Raw genomic sequence first — 27,326 nt, forward strand, 5'->3', positions numbered from 1 at the left:
GCCTCAAAACTCCTCCTACTTTTGGCGGCAGGAAAAAAAGGCTACAACCCATACACACGCACAAGAAAAGGTTCCGATGGCGCTGTGTTACGTTATAGAAGAAACGTTTAAATAAGCTCTATTTTCAGAATCAAAAAGGTTTTCTGGCAATTGTCAGTGAACAAAATTCCCAAACTACAAGCGTACTTGGGTGGTAAGGTGCAGCATAGCATTTTAGCCTAAGTCCAAGATGTTTATAACACATGAGATTATTCAGCAACGCCTTGACAGGGATGACTAATGAGGCCAAAGAGTTCTTTTGGGGTCTCCCCACGTAGATTTAAATCCTGAGAGTAATGGCTTCTTCTGCTCAAGTGTGTGATGGGATTTTGTTTACTTTGCCAGTGCCCCATTTTTAAGCCTATGGCTTTTGATTTCTTTCGATCGATCGATCGATCGATCTTTGCAAAGTAAATAAGTATTCAACTGCGGACTCTTGATTGACATTGCCATCCCTCTGAACTTTAGAAGCATGCGCTTTGGCCTCAAAACTCCTCCTACTTTTGGCGGCAGGAAAAAAAGGCTACAACCCATACACACGCACAAGAAAAGGTTCCGATGGCGCTGTGTTACGTTATAGAAGAAACGTTTAAATAAGCTCTATTTTCAGAATCAAAAAGGTTTTCTGGCAATTGTCAGTGAACAAAATTCCCAAACTACAAGCGTACTTGGGTGGTAAGGTGCAGCATAGCATTTTAGCCTAAGTCCAAGATGTTTATAACACATGAGATTATTCAGCAACGCCTTGACAGGGATGACTAATGAGGCCAAAGAGTTCTTTTGGGGTCTCCCCACGTAGATTTAAATCCTGAGAGTAATGGCTTCTTCTGCTCAAGTGTGTGATGGGATTTTGTTTACTTTGCCAGTGCCCCATTTTTAAGCCTATGGCTTTTGATTTCTTTCGATCGATCGATCGATCTTTGCAAAGTAAATAAGTATTCAACTGCGGACTCTTGATTGACATTGCCATCCCTCTGAACTTTAGAAGCATGCGCTTTGGCCTCAAAACTCCTCCTACTTTTGGCGGCAGGAAAAAAAGGCTACAACCCATACACACGCACAAGAAAAGGTTCCGATGGCGCTGTGTTACGTTATAGAAGAAACGTTTAAATAAGCTCTATTTTCAGAATCAAAAAGGTTTTCTGGCAATTGTCAGTGAACAAAATTCCCAAACTACAAGCGTACTTGGGTGGTAAGGTGCAGCATAGCATTTTAGCCTAAGTCCAAGATGTTTATAACACATGAGATTATTCAGCAACGCCTTGACAGGGATGACTAATGAGGCCAAAGAGTTCTTTTGGGGTCTCCCCACGTAGATTTAAATCCTGAGAGTAATGGCTTCTTCTGCTCAAGTGTGTGATGGGATTTTGTTTACTTTGCCAGTGCCCCATTTTTAAGCCTATGGCTTTTGATTTCTTTCGATCGATCGATCGATCGATCTTTGCAAAGTAAATAAGTATTCAACTGCGGACTCTTGATTGACATTGCCATCCCTCTGAACTTTAGAAGCATGCGCTTTGGCCTCAAAACTCCTCCTACTTTTGGCGGCAGGAAAAAAAGGCTACAACCCATACACACGCACAAGAAAAGGTTCCGATGGCGCTGTGTTACGTTATAGAAGAAACGTTTAAATAAGCTCTACTTTCAGAATCAAAAAGGTTTTCTGGCAATTGTCAGTGAACAAAATTCCCAAACTACAAGCGTACTTGGGTGGTAAGGTGCAGCATAGCATTTTAGCCTAAGTCCAAGATGTTTATAACACATGAGATTATTCAGCAACGCCTTGACAGGGATGACTAATGAGGCCAAAGAGTTCTTTTGGGGTCTCCCCACGTAGATTTAAATCCTGAGAGTAATGGCTTCTTCTGCTCAAGTGTGTGATGGGATTTTGTTTACTTTGCCAGTGCCCCATTTCTAAGCCTATGGCTTTTGATTTCTTTCGATCGATCGATCGATCTTTGCAAAGTAAATAAGTATTCAACTGCGGACTCTTGATTGACATTGCCATCCCTCTGAACTTTAGAAGCATGCGCTTTGGCCTCAAAACTCCTCCTACTTTTGGCGGCAGGAAAAAAAGGCTACAACCCATACACACGCACAAGAAAAGGTTCCGATGGCGCTGTGTTACGTTATAGAAGAAACGTTTAAATAAGCTCTATTTTCAGAATCAAAAAGGTTTTCTGGCAATTGTCAGTGAACAAAATTCCCAAACTACAAGCGTACATGGGTGGTAAGGTGCAGCATAGCATTTTAGCCTAAGTCCAAGATGTTTATAACACATGAGATTATTCAGCAACGCCTTGACAGGGATGACTAATGAGGCCAAAGAGTTCTTTTGGGGTCTCCCCACGTAGATTTAAATCCTGAGAGTAATGGCTTCTTCTGCTCAAGTGTGTGATGGGATTTTGTTTACTTTGCCAGTGCCCCATTTTTAAGCCTATGGCTTTTGATTTCTTTCGATCGATCGATCGATCGATCTTTGCAAAGTAAATAAGTATTCAACTGCGGACTCTTGATTGACATTGCCATCCCTCTGAACTTTAGAAGCATGCGCTTTGGCCTCAAAACTCCTCCTACTTTTGGCGGCAGGAAAAAAAGGCTACAACCCATACACACGCACAAGAAAAGGTTCCGATGGCGCTGTGTTACGTTATAGAAGAAACGTTTAAATAAGCTCTACTTTCAGAATCAAAAAGGTTTTCTGGCAATTGTCAGTGAACAAAATTCCCAAACTACAAGCGTACTTGGGTGGTAAGGTGCAGCATAGCATTTTAGCCTAAGTCCAAGATGTTTATAACACATGAGATTATTCAGCAACGCCTTGACAGGGATGACTAATGAGGCCAAAGAGTTCTTTTGGGGTCTCCCCACGTAGATTTAAATCCTGAGAGTAATGGCTTCTTCTGCTCAAGTGTGTGATGGGATTTTGTTTACTTTGCCAGTGCCCCATTTCTAAGCCTATGGCTTTTGATTTCTTTCGATCGATCGATCGATCGATCTTTGCAAAGTAAATAAGTATTCAACTGCGGACTCTTGATTGACATTGCCATCCCTCTGAACTTTAGAAGCATGCGCTTTGGCCTCAAAACTCCTCCTACTTTTGGCGGCAGGAAAAAAAGGCTACAACCCATACACACGCACAAGAAAAGGTTCCGATGGCGCTGTGTTACGTTATAGAAGAAAAGTTTAAATAAGCTCTATTTTCAGAATCAAAAAGGTTTTCTGGCAATTGTCAGTGAACAAAATTCCCAAACTACAAGCGTACATGGGTGGTAAGGTGCAGCATAGCATTTTAGCCTAAGTCCAAGATGTTTATAACACATGAGATTATTCAGCAACGCCTTGACAGGGATGACTAATGAGGCCAAAGAGTTCTTTTGGGGTCTCCCCACGTAGATTTAAATCCTGAGTAATGGCTTCTTCTGCTCAAGTGTGTGATGGGATTTTGTTTACTTTGCCAGTGCCCCATTTTTAAGCCTATGGCTTTTGATTTCTTTCGATCGATCGATCGATCTTTGCAAAGTAAATAAGTATTCAACTGCGGACTCTTGATTGACATTGCCATCCCTCTGAACTTTAGAAGCATGCGCTTTGGCCTCAAAACTCCTCCTACTTTTGGCGGCAGGAAAAAAAGGCTACAACCCATACACACCCACAAGAAAAGGGTCCGATGGCGCTGTGTTACGTTATAGAAGAAACGTTTAAATAAGCTCTATTTTCAGAATCAAAAAGGTTTTCTGGCAATTGTCAGTGAACAAAATTCCCAAACTACAAGCGTACTTGGGTGGTAAGGTGCAGCATAGCATTTTAGCCTAAGTCCAAGATGTTTATAACACATGAGATTATTCAGCAACGCCTTGACAGGGATGACTAATGAGGCCAAAGAGTTCTTTTGGGGTCTCCCCACGTAGATTTAAATCCTGAGAGTAATGGCTTCTTCTGCTCAAGTGTGTGATGGGATTTTGTTTACTTTGCCAGTGCCCCATTTTTAAGCCTATGGCTTTTGATTTCTTTCGATCGATCGATCGATCGATCTTTGCAAAGTAAATTAGTATTCAACTGCGGACTCTTGATTGACATTGCCATCCCTCTGAACTTTAGAAGCATGCGCTTTGGCCTCAAAACTCCTCCTACTTTTGGCGGCAGGAAAAAAAGGCTACAACCCATACACACGCACAAGAAAAGGTTCCGATGGCGCTGTGTTACGTTATAGAAGAAACGTTTAAATAAGCTCTACTTTCAGAATCAAAAAGGTTTTCTGGCAATTGTCAGTGAACAAAATTCCCAAACTACAAGGGTACTTGGGTGGTAAGGTGCAGCATAGCATTTTAGCCTAAGTCCAAGATGTTTATAACACATGAGATTATTCAGCAACGCCTTGACAGGGATGACTAATGAGGCCAAAGAGTTCTTTTGGGGTCTCCCCACGTAGATTTAAATCCTGAGAGTAATGGCTTCTTCTGCTCAAGTGTGTGATGGGATTTTGTTTACTTTGCCAGTGCCCCATTTTTAAGCCTATGGCTTTTGATTTCTTTCGATCGATCGATCGATCGATCTTTGCAAAGTAAATAAGTATTCAACTGCGGACTCTTGATTGACATTGCCATCCCTCTGAACTTTAGAAGCATGCGCTTTGGCCTCAAAACTCCTCCTACTTTTGGCGGCAGGAAAAAAAGGCTACAACCCATACACACGCACAAGAAAAGGTTCCGATGGCGCTGTGTTACGTTATAGAAGAAACGTTTAAATAAGCTCTACTTTCAGAATCAAAAAGGTTTTCTGGCAATTGTCAGTGAACAAAATTCCCAAACTACAAGCGTACTTGGGTGGTAAGGTGCAGCATAGCATTTTAGCCTAAGTCCAAGATGTTTATAACACATGAGATTATTCAGCAACGCCTTGACAGGGATGACTAATGAGGCCAAAGAGTTCTTTTGGGGTCTCCCCACGTAGATTTAAATCCTGAGAGTAATGGCTTCTTCTGCTCAAGTGTGTGATGGGATTTTGTTTACTTTGCCAGTGCCCCATTTCTAAGCCTATGGCTTTTGATTTCTTTCGATCGATCGATCGATCGATCTTTGCAAAGTAAATAAGTATTCAACTGCGGACTCTTGATTGACATTGCCATCCCTCTGAACTTTAGAAGCATGCGCTTTGGCCTCAAAACTCCTCCTACTTTTGGCGGCAGGAAAAAAAGGCTACAACCCATACACACGCACAAGAAAAGGTTCCGATGGCGCTGTGTTACGTTATAGAAGAAACGTTTAAATAAGCTCTATTTTCAGAATCAAAAAGGTTTTCTGGCAATTGTCAGTGAACAAAATTCCCAAACTACAAGCGTACATGGGTGGTAAGGTGCAGCATAGCATTTTAGCCTAAGTCCAAGATGTTTATAACACATGAGATTATTCAGCAACGCCTTGACAGGGATGACTAATGAGGCCAAAGAGTTCTTTTGGGGTCTCCCCACGTAGATTTAAATCCTGAGTAATGGCTTCTTCTGCTCAAGTGTGTGATGGGATTTTGTTTACTTTGCCAGTGCCCCATTTTTAAGCCTATGGCTTTTGATTTCTTTCGATCGATCGATCGATCTTTGCAAAGTAAATAAGTATTCAACTGCGGACTCTTGATTGACATTGCCATCCCTCTGAACTTTAGAAGCATGCGCTTTGGCCTCAAAACTCCTCCTACTTTTGGCGGCAGGAAAAAAAGGCTACAACCCATACACACGCACAAGAAAAGGTTCCGATGGCGCTGTGTTACGTTATAGAAGAAACGTTTAAATAAGCTCTACTTTCAGAATCAAAAAGGTTTTCTGGCAATTGTCAGTGAACAAAATTCCCAAACTACAAGCGTACTTGGGTGGTAAGGTGCAGCATAGCATTTTAGCCTAAGTCCAAGATGTTTATAACACATGAGATTATTCAGCAACGCCTTGACAGGGATGACTAATGAGGCCAAAGAGTTCTTTTGGGGTCTCCCCACGTAGATTTAAATCCTGAGAGTAATGGCTTCTTCTGCTCAAGTGTGTGATGGGATTTTGTTTACTTTGCCAGTGCCCCATTTCTAAGCCTATGGCTTTTGATTTCTTTCGATCGATCGATCGATCGATCTTTGCAAAGTAAATAAGTATTCAACTGCGGACTCTTGATTGACATTGCCATCCCTCTGAACTTTAGAAGCATGCGCTTTGGCCTCAAAACTCCTCCTACTTTTGGCGGCAGGAAAAAAAGGCTACAACCCATACACACGCACAAGAAAAGGTTCCGATGGCGCTGTGTTACGTTATAGAAGAAACGTTTAAATAAGCTCTATTTTCAGAATCAAAAAGGTTTTCTGGCAATTGTCAGTGAACAAAATTCCCAAACTACAAGCGTACTTGGGTGGTAAGGTGCAGCATAGCATTTTAGCCTAAGTCCAAGATGTTTATAACACATGAGATTATTCAGCAACGCCTTGACAGGGATGACTAATGAGGCCAAAGAGTTCTTTTGGGGTCTCCCCACGTAGATTTAAATCCTGAGAGTAATGGCTTCTTCTGCTCAAGTGTGTGATGGGATTTTGTTTACTTTGCCAGTGCCCCATTTCTAAGCCTATGGCTTTTGATTTCTTTCGATCGATCGATCGATCGATCTTTGCAAAGTAAATAAGTATTCAACTGCGGACTCTTGATTGACATTGCCATCCCTCTGAACTTTAGAAGCATGCGCTTTGGCCTCAAAACTCCTCCTACTTTTGGCGGCAGGAAAAAAAGGCTACAACCCATACACACGCACAAGAAAAGGTTCCGATGGCGCTGTGTTACGTTATAGAAGAAACGTTTAAATAAGCTCTATTTTCAGAATCAAAAAGGTTTTCTGGCAATTGTCAGTGAACAAAATTCCCAAACTACAAGCGTACTTGGGTGGTAAGGTGCAGCATAGCATTTTAGCCTAAGTCCAAGATGTTTATAACACATGAGATTATTCAGCAACGCCTTGACAGGGATGACTAATGAGGCCAAAGAGTTCTTTTGGGGTCTCCCCACGTAGATTTAAATCCTGAGAGTAATGGCTTCTTCTGCTCAAGTGTGTGATGGGATTTTGTTTACTTTGCCAGTGCCCCATTTTTAAGCCTATGGCTTTTGATTTCTTTCGATCGATCGATCGATCTTTGCAAAGTAAATAAGTATTCAACTGCGGACTCTTGATTGACATTGCCATCCCTCTGAACTTTAGAAGCATGCGCTTTGGCCTCAAAACTCCTCCTACATTTGGCGGCAGGAAAAAAAGGCTACAACCCATACACACGCACAAGAAAAGGTTCCGATGGCGCTGTGTTACGTTATAGAAGAAACGTTTAAATAAGCTCTATTTTCAGAATCAAAAAGGTTTTCTGGCAATTGTCAGTGAACAAAATTCCCAAACTACAAGCGTACTTGGGTGGTAAGGTGCAGCATAGCATTTTAGCCTAAGTCCAAGATGTTTATAACACATGAGATTATTCAGCAACGCCTTGACAGGGATGACTAATGAGGCCAAAGAGTTCTTTTGGGGTCTCCCCACGTAGATTTAAATCCTGAGAGTAATGGCTTCTTCTGCTCAAGTGTGTGATGGGATTTTGTTTACTTTGCCAGTGCCCCATTTTTAAGCCTATGGCTTTTGATTTCTTTCGATCGATCGATCGATCGATCTTTGCAAAGTAAATAAGTATTCAACTGCGGACTCTTGATTGACATTGCCATCCCTCTGAACTTTAGAAGCATGCGCTTTGGCCTCAAAACTCCTCCTACTTTTGGCGGCAGGAAAAAAAGGCTACAACCCATACACACGCACAAGAAAAGGTTCCGATGGCGCTGTGTTACGTTATAGAAGAAACGTTTAAATAAGCTCTATTTTAGGAATCAAAAAGGTTTTCTGGCAATTGTCAGTGAACAAAATTCCCAAACTACAAGCGTACTTGGGTGGTAAGGTGCAGCATAGCATTTTAGCCTAAGTCCAAGATGTTTATAACACATGAGATTATTCAGCAACGCCTTGACAGGGATGACTAATGAGGCCAAAGAGTTCTTTTGGGGTCTCCCCACGTAGATTTAAATCCTGAGAGTAATGGCTTCTTCTGCTCAAGTGTGTGATGGGATTTTGTTTACTTTGCCAGTGCCCCATTTCTAAGCCTATGGCTTTTGATTTCTTTCGATCGATCGATCGATCGATCTTTGCAAAGTAAATAAGTATTCAACTGCGGACTCTTGATTGACATTGCCATCCCTCTGAACTTTAGAAGCATGCGCTTTGGCCTCAAAACTCCTCCTACTTTTGGCGGCAGGAAAAAAAGGCTACAACCCATACACACGCACAAGAAAAGGTTCCGATGGCGCTGTGTTACGTTATAGAAGAAACGTTTAAATAAGCTCTATTTTCAGAATCAAAAAGGTTTTCTGGCAATTGTCAGTGAACAAAATTCCCAAACTACAAGCGTACATGGGTGGTAAGGTGCAGCATAGCATTTTAGCCTAAGTCCAAGATGTTTATAACACATGAGATTATTCAGCAACGCCTTGACAGGGATGACTAATGAGGCCAAAGAGTTCTTTTGGGGTCTCCCCACGTAGATTTAAATCCTGAGTAATGGCTTCTTCTGCTCAAGTGTGTGATGGGATTTTGTTTACTTTGCCAGTGCCCCATTTTTAAGCCTATGGCTTTTGATTTCTTTCGATCGATCGATCGATCTTTGCAAAGTAAATAAGTATTCAACTGCGGACTCTTGATTGACATTGCCATCCCTCTGAACTTTAGAAGCATGCGCTTTGGCCTCAAAACTCCTCCTACTTTTGGCGGCAGGAAAAAAAGGCTACAACCCATACACACGCACAAGAAAAGGTTCCGATGGCGCTGTGTTACGTTATAGAAGAAACGTTTAAATAAGCTCTACTTTCAGAATCAAAAAGGTTTTCTGGCAATTGTCAGTGAACAAAATTCCCAAACTACAAGCGTACTTGGGTGGTAAGGTGCAGCATAGCATTTTAGCCTAAGTCCAAGATGTTTATAACACATGAGATTATTCAGCAACGCCTTGACAGGGATGACTAATGAGGCCAAAGAGTTCTTTTGGGGTCTCCCCACGTAGATTTAAATCCTGAGAATAATGGCTTCTTCTGCTCAAGTGTGTGATGGGATTTTGTTTACTTTGCCAGTGCCCCATTTCTAAGCCTATGGCTTTTGATTTCTTTCGATCGATCGATCGATCGATCTTTGCAAAGTAAATAAGTATTCAACTGCGGACTCTTGATTGACATTGCCATCCCTCTGAACTTTAGAAGCATGCGCTTTGGCCTCAAAACTCCTCCTACTTTTGGCGGCAGGAAAAAAAGGCTACAACCCATACACACGCACAAGAAAAGGTTCCGATGGCGCTGTGTTACGTTATAGAAGAAACGTTTAAATAAGCTCTATTTTCAGAATCAAAAAGGTTTTCTGGCAATTGTCAGTGAACAAAATTCCCAAACTACAAGCGTACATGGGTGGTAAGGTGCAGCATAGCATTTTAGCCTAAGTCCAAGATGTTTATAACACATGAGATTATTCAGCAACGCCTTGACAGGGATGACTAATGAGGCCAAAGAGTTCTTTTGGGGTCTCCCCACGTAGATTTAAATCCTGAGAGTAATGGCTTCTTCTGCTCAAGTGTGTGATGGGATTTTGTTTACTTTGCCAGTGCCCCATTTTTAAGCCTATGGCTTTTGATTTCTTTCGATCGATCGATCGATCGATCTTTGCAAAGTAAATAAGTATTCAACTGCGGACTCTTGATTGACATTGCCATCCCTCTGAACTTTAGAAGCATGCGCTTTGGCCTCAAAACTCCTCCTACTTTTGGCGGCAGGAAAAAAAGGCTACAACCCATACACACGCACAAGAAAAGGTTCCGATGGCGCTGTGTTACGTTATAGAAGAAACGTTTAAATAAGCTCTACTTTCAGAATCAAAAAGGTTTTCTGGCAATTGTCAGTGAACAAAATTCCCAAACTACAAGCGTACTTGGGTGGTAAGGTGCAGCATAGCATTTTAGCCTAAGTCCAAGATGTTTATAACACATGAGATTATTCAGCAACGCCTTGACAGGGATGACTAATGAGGCCAAAGAGTTCTTTTGGGGTCTCCCCACGTAGATTTAAATCCTGAGAGTAATGGCTTCTTCTGCTCAAGTGTGTGATGGGATTTTGTTTACTTTGCCAGTGCCCCATTTCTAAGCCTATGGCTTTTGATTTCTTTCGATCGATCGATCGATCGATCGATCTTTGCAAAGTAAATAAGTATTCAACTGCGGACTCTTGATTGACATTGCCATCCCTCTGAACTTTAGAAGCATGCGCTTTGGCCTCAAAACTCCTCCTACTTTTGGCGGCAGGAAAAAAAGGCTACAACCCATACACACGCACAAGAAAAGGTTCCGATGGCGCTGTGTTACGTTATAGAAGAAACGTTTAAATAAGCTCTATTTTCAGAATCAAAAAGGTTTTCTGGCAATTGTCAGTGAACAAAATTCCCAAACTACAAGCGTACTTGGGTGGTAAGGTGCAGCATAGCATTTTAGCCTAAGTCCAAGATGTTTATAACACATGAGATTATTCAGCAACGCCTTGACAGGGATGACTAATGAGGCCAAAGAGTTCTTTTGGGGTCTCCCCACGTAGATTTAAATCCTGAGAGTAATGGCTTCTTCTGCTCAAGTGTGTGATGGGATTTTGTTTACTTTGCCAGTGCCCCATTTTTAAGCCTATGGCTTTTGATTTCTTTCGATCGATCGATCGATCTTTGCAAAGTAAATAAGTATTCAACTGCGGACTCTTGATTGACATTGCCATCCCTCTGAACTTTAGAAGCATGCGCTTTGGCCTCAAAACTCCTCCTACTTTTGGCGGCAGGAAAAAAAGGCTACAACCCATACACACGCACAAGAAAAGGTTCCGATGGCGCTGTGTTACGTTATAGAAGAAACGTTTAAATAAGCTCTATTTTCAGAATCAAAAAGGTTTTCTGGCAATTGTCAGTGAACAAAATTCCCAAACTACAAGCGTACTTGGGTGGTAAGGTGCAGCATAGCATTTTAGCCTAAGTCCAAGATGTTTATAACACATGAGATTATTCAGCAACGCCTTGACAGGGATGACTAATGAGGCCAAAGAGTTCTTTTGGGGTCTCCCCACGTAGATTTAAATCCTGAGAGTAATGGCTTCTTCTGCTCAAGTGTGTGATGGGATTTTGTTTACTTTGCCAGTGCCCCATTTTTAAGCCTATGGCTTTTGATTTCTTTCGATCGATCGATCGATCGATCTTTGCAAAGTAAATAAGTATTCAACTGCGGACTCTTGATTGACATTGCCATCCCTCTGAACTTTAGAAGCATGCGCTTTGGCCTCAAAACTCCTCCTACTTTTGGCGGCAGGAAAAAAAGGCTACAACCCATACACACGCACAAGAAAAGGTTCCGATGGCGCTGTGTTACGTTATAGAAGAAACGTTTAAATAAGCTCTATTTTCAGAATCAAAAAGGTTTTCTGGCAATTGTCAGTGAACAAAATTCCCAAACTACAAGCGTACATGGGTGGTAAGGTGCAGCATAGCATTTTAGCCTAAGTCCAAGATGTTTATAACACATGAGATTATTCAGCAACGCCTTGACAGGGATGACTAATGAGGCCAAAGAGTTCTTTTGGGGTCTCCCCACGTAGATTTAAATCCTGAGAGTAATGGCTTCTTCTGCTCAAGTGTGTGATGGGATTTTGTTTACTTTGCCAGTGCCCCATTTTTAAGCCTATGGCTTTTGATTTCTTTCGATCGATCGATCGATCGATCTTTGCAAAGTAAATAAGTATTCAACTGCGGACTCTTGATTGACATTGCCATCCCTCTGAACTTTAGAAGCATGCGCTTTGGCCTAAAAACTCCTCCTACTTTTGGCGGCAGGAAAAAAAGGCTACAACCCATACACACGCACAAGAAAAGGTTCCGATGGCGCTGTGTTACGTTATAGAAGAAACGTTTAAATAAGCTCTACTTTCAGAATCAAAAAGGTTTTCTGGCAATTGTCAGTGAACAAAATTCCCAAACTACAAGCGTACTTGGGTGGTAAGGTGCAGCATAGCATTTTAGCCTAAGTCCAAGATGTTTATAACACATGAGATTATTCAGCAACGCCTTGACAGGGATGACTAATGAGGCCAAAGAGTTCTTTTGGGGTCTCCCCACGTAGATTTAAATCCTGAGAGTAATGGCTTCTTCTGCTCAAGTGTGTGATGGGATTTTGTTTACTTTGCCAGTGCCCCATTTCTAAGCCTATGGCTTTTGATTTCTTTCGATCGATCGATCGATCTTTGCAAAGTAAATAAGTATTCAACTGCGGACTCTTGATTGACATTGCCATCCCTCTGAACTTTAGAAGCATGCGCTTTGGCCTCAAAACTCCTCCTACTTTTGGCGGCAGGAAAAAAAGGCTACAACCCATACACACGCACAAGAAAAGGTTCCGATGGCGCTGTGTTACGTTATAGAAGAAACGTTTAAATAAGCTCTATTTTCAGAATCAAAAAGGTTTTCTGGCAATTGTCAGTGAACAAAATTCCCAAACTACAAGCGTACATGGGTGGTAAGGTGCAGCATAGCATTTTAGCCTAAGTCCAAGATGTTTATAACACATGAGATTATTCAGCAACGCCTTGACAGGGATGACTAATGAGGCCAAAGAGTTCTTTTGGGGTCTCCCCACGTAGATTTAAATCCTGAGAGTAATGGCTTCTTCTGCTCAAGTGTGTGATGGGATTTTGTTTACTTTGCCAGTGCCCCATTTTTAAGCCTATGGCTTTTGATTTCTTTCGATCGATCGATCGATCTTTGCAAAGTAAATAAGTATTCAACTGCGGACTCTTGATTGACATTGCCATCCCTCTGAACTTTAGAAGCATGCGCTTTGGCCTCAAAACTCCTCCTACTTTTGGCGGCAGGAAAAAAAGGCTACAACCCATACACACCCACAAGAAAAGGTTCCGATGGCGCTGTGTTACGTTATAGAAGAAACGTTTAAATAAGCTCTATTTTCAGAATCAAAAAGGTTTTCTGGCAATTGTCAGTGAACAAAATTCCCAAACTACAAGCGTACTTGGGTGGTAAGGTGCAGCATAGCATTTTAGCCTAAGTCCAAGATGTTTATAACACATGAGATTATTCAGCAACGCCTTGACAGGGATGACTAATGAGGCCAAAGAGTTCTTTTGGGGTCTCCCCACGTAGATTTAAATCCTGAGAGTAATGGCTTCTTCTGCTCAAGTGTGTGATGGGATTTTGTTTACTTTGCCAGTGCCCCATTTTTAAGCCTATGGCTTTTGATTTCTTTCGATCGATCGATTGATCGATCTTTGCAAAGTAAATAAGTATTCAACTGCGGACTCTTGATTGACATTGCCATCCCTCTGAACTTTAGAAGCATGCGCTTTGGCCTCAAAACTCCTCCTACTTTTGGCGGCAGGAAAAAAAGGCTACAACCCATACACACGCACAAGAAAAGGTTCCGATGGCGCTGTGTTACGTTATAGAAGAAACGTTTAAATAAGCTCTACTTTCAGAATCAAAAAGGTTTTCTGGCAATTGTCAGTGAACAAAATTCCCAAACTACAAGCGTACTTGGGTGGTAAGGTGCAGCATAGCATTTTAGCCTAAGTCCAAGATGTTTATAACACATGAGATTATTCAGCAACGCCTTGACAGGGATGACTAATGAGGCCAAAGAGTTCTTTTGGGGTCTCCCCACGTAGATTTAAATCCTGAGAGTAATGGCTTCTTCTGCTCAAGTGTGTGATGGGATTTTGTTTACTTTGCCAGTGCCCCATTTCTAAGCCTATGGCTTTTGATTTCTTTCGATCGATCGATCGATCTTTGCAAAGTAAATAAGTATTCAACTGCGGACTCTTGATTGACATTGCCATCCCTCTGAACTTTAGAAGCATGCGCTTTGGCCTCAAAACTCCTCCTACTTTTGGCGGCAGGAAAAAAAGGCTACAACCCATACACACGCACAAGAAAAGGTTCCGATGGCGCTGTGTTACGTTATAGAAGAAACGTTTAAATAAGCTCTATTTTCAGAATCAAAAAGGTTTTCTGGCAATTGTCAGTGAACAAAATTCCCAAACTACAAGCGTACATGGGTGGTAAGGTGCAGCATAGCATTTTAGCCTAAGTCCAAGATGTTTATAACACATGAGATTATTCAGCAACGCCTTGACAGGGATGACTAATGAGGCCAAAGAGTTCTTTTGGGGTCTCCCCACGTAGATTTAAATCCTGAGAGTAATGGCTTCTTCTGCTCAAGTGTGTGATGGGATTTTGTTTACTTTGCCAGTGCCCCATTTTTAAGCCTATGGCTTTTGATTTCTTTCGATCGATCGATCGATCTTTGCAAAGTAAATAAGTATTCAACTGCGGACTCTTGATTGACATTGCCATCCCTCTGAACTTTAGAAGCATGCGCTTTGGCCTCAAAACTCCTCCTACTTTTGGCGGCAGGAAAAAAAGGCTACAACCCATACACACCCACAAGAAAAGGTTCCGATGGCGCTGTGTTACGTTATAGAAGAAACGTTTAAATAAGCTCTATTTTCAGAATCAAAAAGGTTTTCTGGCAATTGTCAGTGAACAAAATTCCCAAACTACAAGCGTACTTGGGTGGTAAGGTGCAGCATAGCATTTTAGCCTAAGTCCAAGATGTTTATAACACATGAGATTATTCAGCAACGCCTTGACAGGGATGACTAATGAGGCCAAAGAGTTCTTTTGGGGTCTCCCCACGTAGATTTAAATCCTGAGAGTAATGGCTTCTTCTGCTCAAGTGTGTGATGGGATTTTGTTTACTTTGCCAGTGCCCCATTTTTAAGCCTATGGCTTTTGATTTCTTTCGATCGATCGATCGATCGATCGATCTTTGCAAAGTAAATAAGTATTCAACTGCGGACTCTTGATTGACATTGCCATCCCTCTGAACTTTAGAAGCATGCGCTTTGGCCTCAAAACTCCTCCTACTTTTGGCGGCAGGAAAAAAAGGCTACAACCCATACACACGCACAAGAAAAGGTTCCGATGGCGCTGTGTTACGTTATAGAAGAAACGTTTAAATAAGCTCTACTTTCAGAATCAAAAAGGTTTTCTGGCAATTGTCAGTGAACAAAATTCCCAAACTACAAGCGTACTTGGGTGGTAAGGTGCAGCATAGCATTTTAGCCTAAGTCCAAGATGTTTATAACACATGAGATTATTCAGCAACGCCTTGACAGGGATGACTAATGAGGCCAAAGAGTTCTTTTGGGGTCTCCCCACGTAGATTTAAATCCTGAGAGTAATGGCTTCTTCTGCTCAAGTGTGTGATGGGATTTTGTTTACTTTGCCAGTGCCCCATTTCTAAGCCTATGGCTTTTGATTTCTTTCGATCGATCGATCGATCGATCTTTGCAAAGTAAATAAGTATTCAACTGCGGACTCTTGATTGACATTGCCATCCCTCTGAACTTTAGAAGCATGCGCTTTGGCCTCAAAACTCCTCCTACTTTTGGCGGCAGGAAAAAAAGGCTACAACCCATACACACGCACAAGAAAAGGTTCCGATGGCGCTGTGTTACGTTATAGAAGAAACGTTTAAATAAGCTCTATTTTCAGAATCAAAAAGGTTTTCTGGCAATTGTCAGTGAACAAAATTCCCAAACTACAAGCGTACATGGGTGGTAAGGTGCAGCATAGCATTTTAGCCTAAGTCCAAGATGTTTATAACACATGAGATTATTCAGCAACGCCTTGACAGGGATGACTAATGAGGCCAAAGAGTTCTTTTGGGGTCTCCCCACGTAGATTTAAATCCTGAGAGTAATGGCTTCTTCTGCTCAAGTGTGTGATGGGATTTTGTTTACTTTGCCAGTGCCCCATTTTTAAGCCTATGGCTTTTGATTTCTTTCGATCGATCGATCGATCGATCTTTGCAAAGTAAATAAGTATTCAACTGCGGACTCTTGATTGACATTGCCATCCCTCTGAACTTTAGAAGCATGCGCTTTGGCCTCAAAACTCCTCCTACTTTTGGCGGCAGGAAAAAAAGGCTACAACCCATACACACGCACAAGAAAAGGTTCCGATGGCGCTGTGTTACGTTATAGAAGAAACGTTTAAATAAGCTCTACTTTCAGAATCAAAAAGGTTTTCTGGCAATTGTCAGTGAACAAAATTCCCAAACTACAAGCGTACTTGGGTGGTAAGGTGCAGCATAGCATTTTAGCCTAAGTCCAAGATGTTTATAACACATGAGATTATTCAGCAACGCCTTGACAGGGATGACTAATGAGGCCAAAGAGTTCTTTTGGGGTCTCCCCACGTAGATTTAAATCCTGAGAGTAATGGCTTCTTCTGCTCAAGTGTGTGATGGGATTTTGTTTACTTTGCCAGTGCCCCATTTCTAAGCCTATGGCTTTTGATTTCTTTCGATCGATCGATCGATCGATCTTTGCAAAGTAAATAAGTATTCAACTGCGGACTCTTGATTGACATTGCCATCCCTCTGAACTTTAGAAGCATGCGCTTTGGCCTCAAAACTCCTCCTACTTTTGGCGGCAGGAAAAAAAGGCTACAACCCATACACACGCACAAGAAAAGGTTCCGATGGCGCTGTGTTACGTTATAGAAGAAACGTTTAAATAAGCTCTATTTTCAGAATCAAAAAGGTTTTCTGGCAATTGTCAGTGAACAAAATTCCCAAACTACAAGCGTACTTGGGTGGTAAGGTGCAGCATAGCATTTTAGCCTAAGTCCAAGATGTTTATAACACATGAGATTATTCAGCAACGCCTTGACAGGGATGACTAATGAGGCCAAAGAGTTCTTTTGGGGTCTCCCCACGTAGATTTAAATCCTGAGAGTAATGGCTTCTTCTGCTCAAGTGTGTGATGGGATTTTGTTTACTTTGCCAGTGCCCCATTTTTAAGCCTATGGCTTTTGATTTCTTTCGATCGATCGATCGATCTTTGCAAAGTAAATAAGTATTCAACTGCGGACTCTTGATTGACATTGCCATCCCTCTGAACTTTAGAAGCATGCGCTTTGGCCTCAAAACTCCTCCTACTTTTGGCGGCAGGAAAAAAAGGCTACAACCCATACACACGCACAAGAAAAGGTTCCGATGGCGCTGTGTTACGTTATAGAAGAAACGTTTAAATAAGCTCTATTTTCAGAATCAAAAAGGTTTTCTGGCAATTGTCAGTGAACAAAATTCCCAAACTACAAGCGTACTTGGGTGGTAAGGTGCAGCATAGCATTTTAGCCTAAGTCCAAGATGTTTATAACACATGAGATTATTCAGCAACGCCTTGACAGGGATGACTAATGAGGCCAAAGAGTTCTTTTGGGGTCTCCCCACGTAGATTTAAATCCTGAGAGTAATGGCTTCTTCTGCTCAAGTGTGTGATGGGATTTTGTTTACTTTGCCAGTGCCCCATTTCTAAGCCTATGGCTTTTGATTTCTTTCGATCGATCGATCGATCGATCTTTGCAAAGTAAATAAGTATTCAACTGCGGACTCTTGATTGACATTGCCATCCCTCTGAACTTTAGAAGCATGCGCTTTGGCCTCAAAACTCCTCCTACTTTTGGCGGCAGGAAAAAAAGGCTACAACCCATACACACGCACAAGAAAAGGTTCCGATGGCGCTGTGTTACGTTATAGAAGAAACGTTTAAATAAGCTCTATTTTCAGAATCAAAAAGGTTTTCTGGCAATTGTCAGTGAACAAAATTCCCAAACTACAAGCGTACATGGGTGGTAAGGTGCAGCATAGCATTTTAGCCTAAGTCCAAGATGTTTATAACACATGAGATTATTCAGCAACGCCTTGACAGGGATGACTAATGAGGCCAAAGAGTTCTTTTGGGGTCTCCCCACGTAGATTTAAATCCTGAGAGTAATGGCTTCTTCTGCTCAAGTGTGTGATGGGATTTTGTTTACTTTGCCAGTGCCCCATTTTTAAGCCTATGGCTTTTGATTTCTTTCGATCGATCGATCGATCGATCTTTGCAAAGTAAATAAGTATTCAACTGCGGACTCTTGATTGACATTGCCATCCCTCTGAACTTTAGAAGCATGCGCTTTGGCCTCAAAACTCCTCCTACTTTTGGCGGCAGGAAAAAAAGGCTACAACCCATACACACGCACAAGAAAAGGTTCCGATGGCGCTGTGTTACGTTATAGAAGAAACGTTTAAATAAGCTCTACTTTCAGAATCAAAAAGGTTTTCTGGCAATTGTCAGTGAACAAAATTCCCAAACTACAAGCGTACTTGGGTGGTAAGGTGCAGCATAGCATTTTAGCCTAAGTCCAAGATGTTTATAACACATGAGATTATTCAGCAACGCCTTGACAGGGATGACTAATGAGGCCAAAGAGTTCTTTTGGGGTCTCCCCACGTAGATTTAAATCCTGAGAGTAATGGCTTCTTCTGCTCAAGTGTGTGATGGGATTTTGTTTACTTTGCCAGTGCCCCATTTCTAAGCCTATGGCTTTTGATTTCTTTCGATCGATCGATCGATCTTTGCAAAGTAAATAAGTATTCAACTGCGGACTCTTGATTGACATTGCCATCCCTCTGAACTTTAGAAGCATGCGCTTTGGCCTCAAAACTCCTCCTACTTTTGGCGGCAGGAAAAAAAGGCTACAACCCATACACACGCACAAGAAAAGGTTCCGATGGCGCTGTGTTACGTTATAGAAGAAACGTTTAAATAAGCTCTATTTTCAGAATCAAAAAGGTTTTCTGGCAATTGTCAGTGAACAAAATTCCCAAACTACAAGCGTACATGGGTGGTAAGGTGCAGCATAGCATTTTAGCCTAAGTCCAAGATGTTTATAACACATGAGATTATTCAGCAACGCCTTGACAGGGATGACTAATGAGGCCAAAGAGTTCTTTTGGGGTCTCCCCACGTAGATTTAAATCCTGAGAGTAATGGCTTCTTCTGCTCAAGTGTGTGATGGGATTTTGTTTACTTTGCCAGTGCCCCATTTTTAAGCCTATGGCTTTTGATTTCTTTCGATCGATCGATCGATCTTTGCAAAGTAAATAAGTATTCAACTGCGGACTCTTGATTGACATTGCCATCCCTCTGAACTTTAGAAGCATGCGCTTTGGCCTCAAAACTCCTCCTACTTTTGGCGGCAGGAAAAAAAGGCTACAACCCATACACACCCACAAGAAAAGGTTCCGATGGCGCTGTGTTACGTTATAGAAGAAATGTTTAAATAAGCTCTATTTTCAGAATCAAAAAGGTTTTCTGGCAATTGTCAGTGAACAAAATTCCCAAACTACAAGCGTACTTGGGTGGTAAGGTGCAGCATAGCATTTTAGCCTAAGTCCAAGATGTTTATAACACATGAGATTATTCAGCAACGCCTTGACAGGGATGACTAATGAGGCCAAAGAGTTCTTTTGGGGTCTCCCCACGTAGATTTAAATCCTGAGAGTAATGGCTTCTTCTGCTCAAGTGTGTGATGGGATTTTGTTTACTTTGCAGGTGCCCCATTTCTAAGCCTATGGCTTTTGATTTCTTTCGATCGATCGATCGATCGATCTTTGCAAAGTAAATAAGTATTCAACTGCGGACTCTTGATTGACATTGCCATCCCTCTGAACTTTAGAAGCATGCGCTTTGGCCTCAAAACTCCTCCTACTTTTGGCGGCAGGAAAAAAAGGCTACAACCCATACACACGCACAAGAAAAGGTTCCGATGGCGCTGTGTTACGTTATAGAAGAAACGTTTAAATAAGCTCTACTTTCAGAATCAAAAAGGTTTTCTGGCAATTGTCAGTGAACAAAATTCCCAAACTACAAGCGTACTTGGGTGGTAAGGTGCAGCATAGCATTTTAGCCTAAGTCCAAGATGTTTATAACACATGAGATTATTCAGCAACGCCTTGACAGGGATGACTAATGAGGCCAAAGAGTTCTTTTGGGGTCTCCCCACGTAGATTTAAATCCTGAGAGTAATGGCTTCTTCTGCTCAAGTGTGTGATGGGATTTTGTTTACTTTGCCAGTGCCCCATTTCTAAGCCTATGGCTTTTGATTTCTTTCGATCGATCGATCGATCGATCTTTGCAAAGTAAATAAGTATTCAACTGCGGACTCTTGATTGACATTGCCATCCCTCTGAACTTTAGAAGCATGCGCTTTGGCCTCAAAACTCCTCCTACTTTTGGCGGCAGGAAAAAAAGGCTACAACCCATACACACGCACAAGAAAAGGTTCCGATGGCGCTGTGTTACGTTATAGAAGAAACGTTTAAATAAGCTCTATTTTCAGAATCAAAAAGGTTTTCTGGCAATTGTCAGTGAACAAAATTCCCAAACTACAAGCGTACATGGGTGGTAAGGTGCAGCATAGCATTTTAGCCTAAGTCCAAGATGTTTATAACACATGAGATTATTCAGCAACGCCTTGACAGGGATGACTAATGAGGCCAAAGAGTTCTTTTGGGGTCTCCCCACGTAGATTTAAATCCTGAGAGTAATGGCTTCTTCTGCTCAAGTGTGTGATGGGATTTTGTTTACTTTGCCAGTGCCCCATTTTTAAGCCTATGGCTTTTGATTTCTTTCGATCGATCGATCGATCGATCTTTGCAAAGTAAATAAGTATTCAACTGCGGACTCTTGATTGACATTGCCATCCCTCTGAACTTTAGAAGCATGCGCTTTGGCCTCAAAACTCCTCCTACTTTTGGCGGCAGGAAAAAAAGGCTACAACCCATACACACGCACAAGAAAAGGTTCCGATGGCGCTGTGTTACGTTATAGAAGAAACGTTTAAATAAGCTCTACTTTCAGAATCAAAAAGGTTTTCTGGCAATTGTCAGTGAACAAAATTCCCAAACTACAAGCGTACTTGGGTGGTAAGGTGCAGCATAGCATTTTAGCCTAAGTCCAAGATGTTTATAACACATGAGATTATTCAGCAACGCCTTGACAGGGATGACTAATGAGGCCAAAGAGTTCTTTTGGGGTCTCCCCACGTAGATTTAAATCCTGAGAGTAATGGCTTCTTCTGCTCAAGTGTGTGATGGGATTTTGTTTACTTTGCCAGTGCCCCATTTCTAAGCCTATGGCTTTTGATTTCTTTCGATCGATCGATCGATCTTTGCAAAGTAAATAAGTATTCAACTGCGGACTCTTGATTGACATTGCCATCCCTCTGAACTTTAGAAGCATGCGCTTTGGCCTCAAAACTCCTCCTACTTTTGGCGGCAGGAAAAAAAGGCTACAACCCATACACACCCACAAGAAAAGGTTCCGATGGCGCTGTGTTACGTTATAGAAGAAACGTTTAAATAAGCTCTATTTTCAGAATCAAAAAGGTTTTCTGGCAATTGTCAGTGAACAAAATTCCCAAACTACAAGCGTACTTGGGTGGTAAGGTGCAGCATAGCATTTTAGCCTAAGTCCAAGATGTTTATAACACATGAGATTATTCAGCAACGCCTTGACAGGGATGACTAATGAGGCCAAAGAGTTCTTTTGGGGTCTCCCCACGTAGATTTAAATCCTGAGAGTAATGGCTTCTTCTGCTCAAGTGTGTGATGGGATTTTGTTTACTTTGCCAGTGCCCCATTTCTAAGCCTATGGCTTTTGATTTCTTTCGATCGATCGATCGATCGATCTTTGCAAAGTAAATAAGTATTCAACTGCGGACTCTTGATTGACATTGCCATCCCTCTGAACTTTAGAAGCATGCGCTTTGGCCTCAAAACTCCTCCTACTTTTGGCGGCAGGAAAAAAAGGCTACAACCCATACACACGCACAAGAAAAGGTTCCGATGGCGCTGTGTTACGTTATAGAAGAAACGTTTAAATAAGCTCTACTTTCAGAATCAAAAAGGTTTTCTGGCAATTGTCAGTGAACAAAATTCCCAAACTACAAGCGTACTTGGGTGGTAAGGTGCAGCATAGCATTTTAGCCTAAGTCCAAGATGTTTATAACACATGAGATTATTCAGCAACGCCTTGACAGGGATGACTAATGAGGCCAAAGAGTTCTTTTGGGGTCTCCCCACGTAGATTTAAATCCTGAGAGTAATGGCTTCTTCTGCTCAAGTGTGTGATGGGATTTTGTTTACTTTGCCAGTGCCCCATTTCTAAGCCTATGGCTTTTGATTTCTTTCGATCGATCGATCGATCGATCTTTGCAAAGTAAATAAGTATTCAACTGCGGACTCTTGATTGACATTGCCATCCCTCTGAACTTTAGAAGCATGCGCTTTGGCCTCAAAACTCCTCCTACTTTTGGCGGCAGGAAAAAAAGGCTACAACCCATACACACGCACAAGAAAAGGTTCCGATGGCGCTGTGTTACGTTATAGAAGAAACGTTTAAATAAGCTCTACTTTCAGAATCAAAAAGGTTTTCTGGCAATTGTCAGTGAACAAAATTCCCAAACTACAAGCGTACTTGGGTGGTAAGGTGCAGCATAGCATTTTAGCCTAAGTCCAAGATGTTTATAACACATGAGATTATTCAGCAACGCCTTGACAGGGATGACTAATGAGGCCAAAGAGTTCTTTTGGGGTCTCCCCACGTAGATTTAAATCCTGAGAGTAATGGCTTCTTCTGCTCAAGTGTGTGATGGGATTTTGTTTACTTTGCCAGTGCCCCATTTTTAAGCCTATGGCTTTTGATTTCTTTCGATCGATCGATCGATCTTTGCAAAGTAAATAAGTATTCAACTGCGGACTCTTGATTGACATTGCCATCCCTCTGAACTTTAGAAGCATGCGCTTTGGCCTCAAAACTCCTCCTACTTTTGGCGGCAGGAAAAAAAGGCTACAACCCATACACACGCACAAGAAAAGGTTCCGATGGCGCTGTGTTACGTTATAGAAGAAACGTTTAAATAAGCTCTATTTTCAGAATCAAAAAGGTTTTCTGGCAATTGTCGGTGAACAAAATTCCCAAACTACAAGCGTACTTGGGTGGTAAGGTGCAGCATAGCATTTTAGCCTAAGTCCAAGATGTTTATAACACATGAGATTATTCAGCAACGCCTTGACAGGGATGACTAATGAGGCCAAAGAGTTCTTTTGGGGTCTCCCCACGTAGATTTAAATCCTGAGAGTAATGGCTTCTTCTGCTCAAGTGTGTGATGGGATTTTGTTTACTTTGCCAGTGCCCCATTTTTAAGCCTATGGCTTTTGATTTCTTTCGATCGATCGATCGATCGATCTTTGCAAAGTAAATAAGTATTCAACTGCGGACTCTTGATTGACATTGCCATCCCTCTGAACTTTAGAAGCATGCGCTTTGGCCTCAAAACTCCTCCTACTTTTGGCGGCAGGAAAAAAAGGCTACAACCCATACACACGCACAAGAAAAGGTTCCGATGGCGCTGTGTTACGTTATAGAAGAAACGTTTAAATAAGCTCTACTTTCAGAATCAAAATGGTTTTCTGGCAATTGTCAGTGAACAAAATTCCCAAACTACAAGCGTACTTGGGTGGTAAGGTGCAGCATAGCATTTTAGCCTAAGTCCAAGATGTTTATAACACATGAGATTATTCAGCAACGCCTTGACAGGGATGACTAATGAGGCCAAAGAGTTCTTTTGGGGTCTCCCCACGTAGATTTAAATCCTGAGAGTAATGGCTTCTTCTGCTCAAGTGTGTGATGGGATTTTGTTTACTTTGCCAGTGCCCCATTTCTAAGCCTATGGCTTTTGATTTCTTTCGATCGATCGATCGATCGATCTTTGCAAAGTAAATAAGTATTCAACTGCGGACTCTTGATTGACATTGCCATCCCTCTGAACTTTAGAAGCATGCGCTTTGGCCTCAAAACTCCTCCTACTTTTGGCGGCAGGAAAAAAAGGCTACAACCCATACACACGCACAAGAAAAGGTTCCGATGGCGCTGTGTTACGTTATAGAAGAAACGTTTAAATAAGCTCTATTTTCAGAATCAAAAAGGTTTTCTGGCAATTGTCAGTGAACAAAATTCCCAAACTACAAGCGTAAATGGGTGGTAAGGTGCAGCATAGCATTTTAGCCTAAGTCCAAGATGTTTATAACACATGAGATTATTCAGCAACGCCTTGACAGGGATGACTAATGAGGCCAAAGAGTTCTTTTGGGGTCTCCCCACGTAGATTTAAATCCTGAGAGTAATGGCTTCTTCTGCTCAAGTGTGTGATGGGATTTTGTTTACTTTGCCAGTGCCCCATTTTTAAGCCTATGGCTTTTGATTTCTTTCGATCGATCGATCGATCGATCTTTGCAAAGTAAATAAGTATTCAACTGCGGACTCTTGATTGACATTGCCATCCCTCTGAACTTTAGAAGCATGCGCTTTGGCCTCAAAACTCCTCCTACTTTTGGCGGCAGGAAAAAAAGGCTACAACCCATACACACGCACAAGAAAAGGTTCCCATAAGCAGCTAATGAGTTGTTGTGGCCGAGTGGTTAAGGCGATGGACTAGAAATCCATTAGCAATTTCCCGCGCAGGTTCGAATCCTGCCAACAACGTGGTTCATGTTGTTCCCGTATGGGCCCCTGCTGGCAGGCCATTTGGCGGAAGTAAAGAATCCCTTGTTGGCTTTTGACCAGGGCCAGATTTAGAATATGTATTTTATGAAAGCTAAACTCAAACGGAAGCGCTGCCGACAGACATCACACAGCCCTGCTCTTGACGTTCGGCATGAGAACTGGCAGCGGTGGAATTTGAACCCACGCCTCCGAAGAGACTGGAGCCTAAATCCAGCGCCTTAGACCACTCGGCCACGCTACCTGTTGCTCAGTTGGACAAGAAATGCGACCAGCGAAACCGTGCAAAAAAAGGCGTTTCTATGATAGTAATTATCTTCAAACCATGTTCCGTGTGCATGGAACTTTAGATATCAATTACAGGCGCCGATTTGCGACACGGCACTGCGAAAGCATGTGTCCTTGCGATGGTGGTATAGTGGTAAGCATAGCTGCCTTCCAAGCAGTTGACCCGGGTTCGATTCTCGGCCAACGTATGCTGTACTTTTGAGTTATACTTGTGTATATGCAGTTTCATTCACAACTAAAGCTCTCAGAGGGCAATGGCCAAACTGTCAAACAGTTGAGTATTAGAGCATTTGAACTAATCCTCTTGGCAGATCGCATGATTGCGGAGTGACAGGTATGAAACAGCCCCATAACATGAATTAGTGAATGCTGTTCACCCACTATAACAAGAATCAACAAAGTACATGACGCTGACGTGAAGTTGAACACGCAACTTTCTGATCTGGAGTCAGACGCGCTACCGTTGCGCCACAGAGGCAGCCCGAGTGGTCCGGTCCGATGGCGCTGTGTTACGTTATAGAAGAAACGCTCAAATAAGCTCTATTTTCAGAATCAAAAAGGTTTTCTGGCAATTGTCAGTGAACAAAATTCCCAAACTACAAGCGTACTTGGGTGGTAAGGTGCAGCATAGCATTTTAGCCTAAGTCCAAGATGTTTATAACACATGAGATTATTCAGCAACGCCTTGACAGGGATGACTAATGAGGCCAAAGAGTTCTTTTGGGGTCTCCCCACGTAGATTTAAATCCTGAGAGTAATGGCTTCTTCTGCTCAAGTGTGTGATGGGATTTTGTTTACTTTGCCAGTGCCCCATTTTTAAGCCTATGGCTTTTGATTTCTTTCGATCGATCGATTGATCGATCTTTGCAAAGTAAATAAGTATTCAACTGCGGACTCTTGATTGACATTGCCATCCCTCTGAACTTTAGAAGCATGCGCTTTGGCCTCAAAACTCCTCCTACTTTTGGCGGCAGGAAAAAAAGGCTACAACCCATACACACGCACAAGAAAAGGTTCCGATGGCGCTGTGTTACGTTATAGAAGAAACGTTTAAATAAGCTCTATTTTCAGAATCAAAAAGGTTTTCTGGCAATTGTCAGTGAACAAAATTCCCAAACTACAAGCGTACTTGGGTGGTAAGGTGCAGCATAGCATTTTAGCCTAAGTCCAAGATGTTTATAACACATGAGATTATTCAGCAACGCCTTGACAGGGATGACTAATGAGGCCAAAGAGTTCTTTTGGGGTCTCCCCACGTAGATTTAAATCCTGAGAGTAATGGCTTCTTCTGCTCAAGTGTGTGATGGGATTTTGTTTACTTTGCCAGTGCCCCATTTTTAAGCCTATGGCTTTTGATTTCTTTCGATCGATCGATTGATCGATCTTTGCAAAGTAAATAAGTATTCAACTGCGGACTCTTGATTGACATTGCCATCCCTCTGAACTTTAGAAGCATGCGCTTTGGCCTAAAAACTCCTCCTACTTTTGGCGGCAGGAAAAAAAGGCTACAACCCATACACACGCACAAGAAAAGGTTCCGATGGCGCTGTGTTACGTTATAGAAGAAACGTTTAAATAAGCTCTATTTTCAGAATCAAAAAGGTTTTCTGGCAATTGTCAGTGAACAAAATTCCCAAACTACAAGCGTACTTGGGTGGTAAGGTGCAGCATAGCATTTTAGCCTAAGTCCAAGATGTTTATAACACATGAGATTATTCAGCAACGCCTTGACAGGGATGACTAATGAGGCCAAAGAGTTCTTTTGGGGTCTCCCCACGTAGATTTAAATCCTGAGAGTAATGGCTTCTTCTGCTCAAGTGTGTGATGGGATTTTGTTTACTTTGCCAGTGCCCCAATTTTAAGCCTATGGCTTTTGATTTCTTTCGATCGATCGATCGATCTTTGCAAAGTAAATAAGTATTCAACTGCGGACTCTTGATTGACATTGCCATCCCTCTGAACTTTAGAAGCATGCGCTTTGGCCTAAAAACTCCTCCTACTTTTGGCGGCAGGAAAAAAAGGCTACAACCCATACACACGCACAAGAAAAGGTTCCCATAAGCAGCTAATGAGTTGTTGTGGCTGAGTGGTTAAGGCGATGGACTAGAAATCCATTGGCAAATTCCCGCGCAGGTTCGAATCCTGCCAACAACGTGGTTCATGTTGTTCCCGTATGGGCCCCTGCTGGCAGGCCATTTGGCGGAAGTAAAGAATCCCTTGTTGGCTTTTGACCAGGGCCAGATTTAGAATATGTATTTTATGAAAGCTAAACTCAAACGGAAGCGCTGCCGACAGACATCACACAGCCCTGCTCTTGACGTTCGGCATGAGAACTGGCAGCGGTGGAATTTGAACCCACGCCTCCGAAGAGACTGGAGCCTAAATCCAGCGCCTTAGACCACTCGGCCACGCTACCTGTTGC

General features: G+C 42.1%; 4 non-coding genes across 4 annotated transcripts; 2 read left to right on the forward strand and 2 right to left on the reverse strand.

The window, feature by feature from the left end:
• The first annotated feature begins 24,516 nt into the window (after window positions 1-24,516).
• trnas-aga (transfer RNA serine (anticodon AGA)) lies at window positions 24,517-24,598 on the forward strand. Its single transcript has one exon. It is a non-coding gene; the product is annotated as a tRNA-Ser (tRNA).
• A 180-nt stretch (window positions 24,599-24,778) lies between these two features.
• trnal-uag (transfer RNA leucine (anticodon UAG)) lies at window positions 24,779-24,860 on the reverse strand. Its single transcript has one exon. It is a non-coding gene; the product is annotated as a tRNA-Leu (tRNA).
• A 2,116-nt stretch (window positions 24,861-26,976) lies between these two features.
• trnas-aga (transfer RNA serine (anticodon AGA)) lies at window positions 26,977-27,058 on the forward strand. The gene has a single exon. It is a non-coding gene; the product is annotated as a tRNA-Ser (tRNA).
• Window positions 27,059-27,238: 180 nt separating this feature from the next.
• trnal-uag (transfer RNA leucine (anticodon UAG)) lies at window positions 27,239-27,320 on the reverse strand. Its single transcript has one exon. It is a non-coding gene; the product is annotated as a tRNA-Leu (tRNA).
• Window positions 27,321-27,326: the final 6 nt, after the last annotated feature.

This window comes from Eucyclogobius newberryi, unplaced genomic scaffold, assembly GCF_026437365.1.
Source record: "Eucyclogobius newberryi isolate DKJ021-1_F unplaced genomic scaffold, fEucNew1.0.hap1 SCAF_36, whole genome shotgun sequence".
NCBI lineage: Eukaryota > Metazoa > Chordata > Actinopteri > Gobiiformes > Gobiidae > Eucyclogobius > Eucyclogobius newberryi.